The 6,994-nt window shown below is 53.6% G+C and overlaps 1 long non-coding RNA gene across 1 annotated transcript in view; it reads left to right on the top strand.

Moving 5' to 3' along the window:
* Positions 1 to 1,392: 1,392 nt before the first annotated feature.
* LOC109317809 overlaps positions 1,393 to 6,994 on the top strand; it is a 16,125-nt gene continuing 10,523 nt past the window's right edge. The window contains exon 1 of the long non-coding RNA XR_002103122.1: positions 1,393 to 1,494. This is a non-coding gene — a long non-coding RNA (uncharacterized LOC109317809). The remainder of the gene's footprint in view (positions 1,495 to 6,994) is intronic.

The following is a 6,994-nucleotide window of genomic DNA, read 5'->3' as shown; positions in this document are numbered from 1 at the left end:
TGCTTATAATGATTGGAAGGCAATGCGATGGCTCAGTAGGTATGAATATCTTTGCAAATGTTCAGGGCTAAGGCCAATTATCTGCTTCCAAACCATAGTGCCAGGGCTGCGACAGGAAATGGTAAAAGCTTTCTGTAGGGAAGAAGTATGGGAGCCTGTCCTGAACCCAGGGAGACCGCCTGAAGCCTGGGTGGGTCATTCTCCGACCCGCTAGGAAGGGAGTCACTGTGGCACTGGGTCCTGCTTTTTGGCTGCGGGGCAAATGGGCTTGATGGTCTCTCAGCACAGTCCTGGCACCCACATCCCAATGCCCACCACTTGCTTTGGTGCCGTTCCCGGTGTCTCCGTAAAGAGACAGAAGCAGCCTTGGGATGCTGCGTATGAGGCTAGTCCATGGTGGGAAGTGGGAGGGTTGGAGCAGACTACAGTCTGGCTGACCCGTGGAGGGGGAGAGGTTGTGGGTCAAGTTTGTGGTGCCCGGCAGAGCTGTGTGAGCAGGGCCCAGGACCGAAATAGCAGAGGAAGTGCCAGTCAGGAGTGGGTGGCAGAAGGTAGAGCAGGGTAGGATTAGAGGCCTTGCAGGGAGGAAATGGGTTTATATACACGTGGCTCCAAGGGCATTCATCTCAGCCTTTGCAGCGACTGGGCGCTACACAACAGAGCTTGCAGCGTTTGATCGTGTAGGGGGCACCTGGGATGGGCGAAGGGGTGGTGCATGCTCCGCACCGCCAACCCTGTGGCTCCTGAAGCTGCCCGCCACGTGTGCACTCCACATCTGGACCTGCCTGCTGGCAGAAAGAGCCCTTCTGCAGGTAGCATCGTGAGCGCCCTCTCAGCACATCTGGCCGAGCGAGTGCCCCCTCTTGCACATCGGTGGCACGTGAGCTTCACATCCGGCAGTGCCCACAGGCAAGCGGGTCCATTCTGTGCAGTGTCCTGACCCCTGTGGACCCTTAAACTGCCTCGCACTCTCCAGTGAAGGACATAAAGGTCTAAAAACAACCTGGGTGAGCGAGTCTGTCATCTCCTCTATCAACTGCCAGGCTGGAAGTCCCAAGAAAGCATGCAGGGGACGAGCAAGGAAACAAGCTGGCCCCGTGCTGGCAGCCTCTTTGGGCTTATTCATAATGATCAGGCAGTGACAGGCATGCTTGGCACGGCATCTGTCTTGCCTCTTTCTTGTGCTCAATTTGTAATTTCATGTTATCCCCGAAATCGGTGCTCCTGCCGATGTTCTCTAGACCTTAAAGAATATTTAACCACCTGTTAAATTATTTATCCCTCCGAGGTTTCGTGTGCTGAGGGCAGCTCACAGGCCTCCTGGAGAATTAACTAGAGCTATAAATCAAAGAGACATGTGAGAAATTTTCTGGCGCTGGCGCTGGTGCCGGCCTGGCCTCTGAAATGCCACTCACAGGTTGGGAGTCAAGCGTTGCCGCTCCGTGCGTCCCCTTGCTCAGGATCCTGTTATGTTTGGAAGCTAAATAGACTCCGGTAAGCAGACCCGAGGCACCAGCTCTGGATAAGCTGCCATCCCACCGTTGTTGTGTGTCTTAAGGGAAGCTCTTCGGTCCGGGTAGGTCCTGTGGCCTGCATCCAGCCATTGGGTCAGGCTTATCAGCAAGGCAAAGCGATTCATAATATTCAAGGGGCAGACTATGCCAATTTGTGGTGCCGGCAAATACTAGGTGCCAGTTTGTGTTGTTTGCCCATGTTCCTGAGTTACGTGCCCCAAAAGCAACTAAATCCTTTACTGATCCCCACCCACCCTCCACCACCACCGTCGGGGTGAGAGCCGGAGAACCTCAGTCCTGCAATGCAGATTGTGACTGCTTGAAGCAAGGCAGTAGCTCTCTTAGCTGGCTGCAGAAGTGGGTTGTTCTCCTCTACCACGCTGGGCCTGAGCTGGGGATGTGATGCTTTAGGCTTAGTATAGGGGTATAGGTTGAAGCCATGTTGGTCTAAAGACATAGGCAGACATGGGTCTTTGGGTAAATCTCATATCTTTTAGTAGACCAACTAAATAGTTGAAGAAATCCTTCTTTGCAACCTGAAAGCTTGCAAAGAAGAATTTTTGCAACGATTTGAGTTGCTCTAATAAAAGATATGAGATTTACCCAAAGACCCATGTCTGCCTTAGGCAGAGTGAGCTTTCATTCTGGTTGGCTGGGCGGGGGCATTCAGGGGAAGGGGAAACCAAAGTGAAGTCTCCAGAGAAGAAAGCGCAAGGGACCTTTGCCCACTCTGACGCGCGGCTGGAAGTCTGGCCAGAACAGGCTCCTTCACGAGCTGTTACCTGCTTGTGATCGAGCTGGAGAGGCCCTGTAAACAGGCTGTCTCATGGCCGTAGCCCAGGCCTCCACTGCTGTGGAGAGCAGCAGCGGGGCACGTGCCCGACTGCCAGGTGTGTGTATGGGCAGGGTGGGGCAAGCGTCTCAGCAGCAGTCCAGGGAGGTGATTATATATACATACATGGCTTGAGCACCTCGCTTTGTGAAATGAGGACATGTTTCTGTTACGTGTTGTGAACTATGAGTGAAACAGCCTACGTGAGCTAGGTGCTGTTAGCTTTGGCTCGGTGCAGGGTCCCTGCTGGAAAGTGCGGCTTATTCTGTATCTAGGAGTGTGGGGTATGTCTAATGCTTTCCCATACCTTTCCCAAGCAGAAAAATGCAGCAGAGATTGGCAGAGAGGGGGGAAAAAGGAGCAAGAGAGAACACAAGATATTCTGCTAAGCTGTCCTTACGCAGCCAGGAAAGGAGGATTTCTCCTCTGCTGAAAAGGCCAGGATTAAAGTAACTAACAGGTTTCAGAGGGAGAAAGAAATGGCATCACTTGCTTGCATTCTTCAGCTGTTAGACACTGCCTGACACGCAGAGTCTTAGCCACAGTGAGCAAACGTATTGATCTTCAAGGGCTTAGAGAGTGGCTTGGCTGAGCTCTGAGTCTGCCCTGAGCAAGCCGACGACAAAACCAGCTTTCTGTAGACCGAGGGTGCTGGGCAGGCCAGCAATTAAAAGCCAGTGCTCCTGCACAGTGGACTTGCTGGAGACTCCTATTCAGCTCTGTGGTTTGAGGGCCTGCAGTGCTCTAGCGCCCAAGCACCTTGCATGCTTCATCTGATCTAGCCGCACAGCACCCCTGGGAGATGGGGCCGTTGCGGCCTGCACGTGACTGCTGGGGAAACCGTGACGTGGAGATTGAGGGTGAAAGAGTCAAAATTGCCCAGGTGATTTAGGAACCTCAGCCCCACTGAAAAGCCACCACGGGGCCACGAAGAGTTAAAAACTCCTGGAGGGGAGCGCTGAGGGAGAGGGCAGGCTGCTGTGCTGGAGCAGCTGAGAGTTAAAATCACTCCTCTTCCTAGTGTCTGGAAAGGAAAGAAGGTTTGATTTGGTTTGGCTTTGGATTCAGAGCTGGTTTTGTGAGGAATAAAACTGGCCTGAGAAACTAAGCATGGACCTGACTCACTCATCTAAGACAGCAGGGTAAGAGACCTGACTATGCCCTTTAAAATGTTTTCTTCACCTATATGGGGGGAAAAAAAAAAGAGTTTATTTCCAGGTAGAAAACCAGCCCCCATCTGAGCAAAGCCAGCTCTGCCATGCAAATTTGAGCCTGGCTTTGATTTAGAAAATGGCCATCTTGTGTCACCTAAGGGCTGAGTTTGAGGAGACGGACCAAAGTTGCCTGAAATGAGATGGCAACAACACTGGTGGAAATCTGCACCTGGGACATGATCACCAGCTCCCCTCGACTGCAGCAGGTAGTTCGGGGGGGGGGAAAGGGTAGAAGAGGAAAGAGGGCTCGCGGCTGAGGGTGTGGGCTGGACTTCAGAAGATCTAATGGGCGTTTATGGGGCCTGCAGAAGATCTAGGCTGAATGACCAGCTCTTCCACAGACTTGCAGCATGACCCAGACAAGACATAGGGACCAATACAAGCACTTGTCACTGGTAACCCTCCGAGCGCTTTACAAAGGAAGGCAGCATCTTAAGATCCATTTTGCAGATGGGGAAACTGAGCCATGTTCAGCACCTGGGCTCTCTCAGTCCTGGGCCGCACCGTGTAAGGTGTCTGGGAGTCGCCTTGGGGCTGGACCGCTCAGCAGCGCTCAGGATCGGGCCCCCAGTAGTGAACCAGTTGGAACAGCCGAGGGCCCCTGGGCACCTGTAATAATAAACCAGTGCTGTGCACAACGGAGCAGAGCACCAACACCAGGGCCCTCTGAGCAGCTGCTAGGATTCAGCAGCTCTCTGTGATGGACACGGCACCTGGTTTTCTTTGCTCTTTTCCTTGCAGTGGTGTTGACAGCTGGTGTGAAATGCAGCTGCCAGCATGAGTGGAGAAATCTGACAGCTAGTGGAAGCCAAGGTACAGACGCACCTTGTAGACTAAATCGGAGATGCATGCGCTTTGGTGAGTCTGAGCTTGCTTCATTAGATGGTCTCCTTTTTGGTCTCCACTGAGGATCAAACCAGGACCTCTACAGAGCCACGGGTGGAAGTGGCCCTAGCTTGAACCAAAGAACCTGGGCTTTGCAAATGGGCGACTGAGGGTTAGCACAGAGGAGGGGGCTGTAACCTGGGCTCAGGTAGGGGTGGCAATAAGTTTTAGCCACTCTGCACCCACAGGAGTCCAACATTAGTCATAAACTGCAGGGACATGAATCCCGATCCTTATGGAAATGCAGCAATGAATTAGCGGGAAACAATGTAGGAGACAAGTCGCTAGACAGAAGCCTTAAGACAGGATTAACCGCAGTCCGCTCCGCATTAAATTATAAAGGAGCTCCGGAGCATTTCCCTTCTCAAGCCATTTCTGCCTTGTTTAAATTCACAGGCGTCGTTCAGCAGCTGAAATTCTGCAGCTAATTTTTTCCTGTGATTTATGTCTTTTTACTACTTTTTTTGTGTGTGGATTTTAAGTTGCTCAAATCCTGCTGGTTATGGCAGGATTTAAAATGAGGACACCAGACCTCTAGCGTAGCCAGCAGAGGGTAAAGTGCTGCTCAGGTCAGGGACCTGGTGAAACTGGAGAGGTGGGGAGCAGGAATTGGAAGCAATCCCCTGTGCTTGTGCTTGGCTTTCCGGCAACTCTGCCCGTGCACGTTAGGCCTCTGCAGCTCCACACCAGAGTCCCCTTTCCCTCAATTGCCTGCCCCACTGCTCTGCCAACGCACCTCACTGTTGTCCAGCAGCTCCCCCGGGCCTGCCCCGCCAGCCCAGCTCTGTCTGCATGTCTCAGCCCTGCAGCATAGCTCCTTCCATCCCAGCCCTGCCCCTTCTCCGATGCATCGCAGCGTTGAGCTGCGGCCGCCCGCTGCCTCAGCCCTCCTTGTGCTCCCCCTATGAACTCCGTCGTCCGTCACACCAAACAGCACGATGCCTGCGTCCAGGACTCCCAGCCCACTGCATTGCCCTGCCCTGTGAGCCACTGGCTTGCCCGCAAGGCTGTGCCAGCAACCCCTGTAAAGCCGTCAGCTGGTACAGTACATCCAGGCTAATGCGCTAGCGACTGCCTTGGTCCTTCCCATCTCCAGGCTACGGAGCTGCGATCAGCACTGGCCTGGTCTGAGAGCAGCCGGGCTCCCTCGGCTTCTCCCATCTCCAATTAAACTGTCTCCTATTTCCTTCTTACTTAAAGCAGCAGCAGAGGCAGAGGTGGAAGCAGGTTGGAGTCAGGACCCCAGAAGGCCGGTCCTTCTTCTGGAAGGAGCGCGATGCAGTGGTTAGAGCCGGGGGCTGGGGCACTTGAGCTCCACTTCCCGTCTGGAAAGGAATGAAGGAAACTGGGAAAGAGGAAGAGGGAGCAGTAGCCCTACATCCTGGCCTCCCGACGAGCTCTGCTACTGAGGGGCTGAAAGGCCTGCAACCAGTCCCTTAACCCTCCCGGGCCTTCAGTGTATTCATGGAAGGATTCCTTAGCCTGGCCACGTGGTATTTGGAGCAGGGTTTGGCAACCTCCTTCAGGCGTGAAGGTGAATGTCCCTATGTGAAACGCTCACTGTTACTTGAAGGGGCTGTCGGAGAAACCCCACAGACCAGACCCCCCGATCAGGGCATGTCGGCTGTCTGCCTCCACAGCCCCTAACCCAGTCGCCGAGCCCCGTTTCCTCCAGATACCTTGCGCTCTCCTCCTCAGTGGTTGCTGCTCCCCCGTCTTTGGCTGCGGTCGGTGTTTCTGCTCTGCCAATAGATCATGATTTTTTTTTTGCCATCATCAGGTTTCCAGCAAAACCATCTGTATCATTCCTGCTCCCAAACAGCTGCCTCAGGAGACTGCTTACACCGGCGACTAATGCGGAAACTGTTTCCGTGACGGATTTCCCGCCACGATCAAACCTTTCTGCTCAGCCTGCCCTGCCTTAATGAGATTTTAAGCACTATAGCTATAGGGTCATTTGTCCCTGCTTCCCTCCTGCATTAAATAACACAGGCAGAAGCCTAGGAGGGGCAGCCCATATGGCGCAGTACAACTCTTGAGACAAGGGACCCAGCTGAGTTCAGTCCCCCCGCAGTCGTGCACGACACGGTGCAACATGAGCCGTGCCCTGAGCTTCTTGGAGGCAAAGCATGGGAGTTTTATCCAGCTAAGTCGCTCACAGCTTTTCCAGGCTCAGTTCGGCAGAGCTGGTTGGGAAGTCTCGTTGACTTCTCGTTGGGTTGGAAACGATGCAAGAATAGACCCTGTTTCCCCCATGGTTTCATTTGCCCCATGAGCTTCAGCAGGACCTGTTGGTTTCTCAGCATCTCTCCAAGTGAAGACGCTTCCGTTTTGATGCCCAGCTGTGGGTTGGGTGGCTCGGCTCGGCTCTGGCTTCCCAGCTTGGAAAACAGCCTCAGAGTTGAATTCAAGCCCTGGTCCAATGTTTTTAAGAGAACAGGGAAGGAAAAGGTGGCAGCTGCTGGCCTCTCCCCAGCCCACCTGCTGCCTTGGCTTTTGGGGGTTAGTGGAAAAGGATTGGAGACAAGGTCCTGGAAGGGTTAAAATAA

This window comes from Crocodylus porosus, unplaced genomic scaffold (genome assembly GCF_001723895.1).
Source record: "Crocodylus porosus isolate Cpor-Errol unplaced genomic scaffold, CroPor_comp1, whole genome shotgun sequence".
Taxonomy (NCBI): Eukaryota; Metazoa; Chordata; order Crocodylia; family Crocodylidae; genus Crocodylus; species Crocodylus porosus.
The sequence above is the reverse complement of the archived record's forward strand: the minus strand, read 5'-3'. Positions and strand labels throughout refer to the sequence as shown.